At 52.8% G+C, this 386-nt stretch overlaps 1 protein-coding gene across 1 annotated transcript in view; it reads right to left on the minus strand.

Moving 5' to 3' along the window:
- Nucleotides 1–31, minus strand: part of LOC105507349 (chromosome unknown open reading frame, human C1orf127) — a 30,854-nt gene extending 30,823 nt beyond the window's left edge. The window contains exon 1 of the mRNA XM_011935799.1: nucleotides 7–31. The gene's annotated coding sequence lies outside the window, so the exon portion shown is untranslated. The remainder of the gene's footprint in view (nucleotides 1–6) is intronic.
- Between the last annotated feature and the right edge of the window lie 355 nt (nucleotides 32–386).

Raw genomic sequence — 386 nt, forward strand, 5'->3', positions numbered from 1 at the left:
TCCCAGCTACTTGGGAGGCTGAGGCAGGAGAATCGCTTGAACTTGGGAGGTGGAGGCTGCAGTGAGCTGAGATCACACCACTGCACTCCAGCCTGGACAGCACAGCAAGACTCTGTCTCAAAAAATTAAAAATAAAATAAAAATTAGAAAAAGACTAAAGTCAGTCACGCGGGTAGTCAGCCATGGCTACGCAACTGACCTCCAGTAAAACCTCTGGAAGGCTCAGGAGCTCTTCTCAGGTCGGCATACTCTGTATGTACTGTCATCACTCATCGCTGCTGAGAGAAGCTGGCCCTGTCTGTACAACCCCACGGGGAAAGGGCACCCAGAAGTAGTGGCAGTGGCTGCTGCCATCACACTGGCTGCAGCAGGGAGGTGTGGCTGGG

Source organism: Colobus angolensis, unplaced genomic scaffold, assembly GCF_000951035.1.
Source record: "Colobus angolensis palliatus isolate OR3802 unplaced genomic scaffold, Cang.pa_1.0 Scaffold149, whole genome shotgun sequence".
NCBI classification, from domain to species: Eukaryota; Metazoa; Chordata; class Mammalia; order Primates; family Cercopithecidae; genus Colobus; species Colobus angolensis.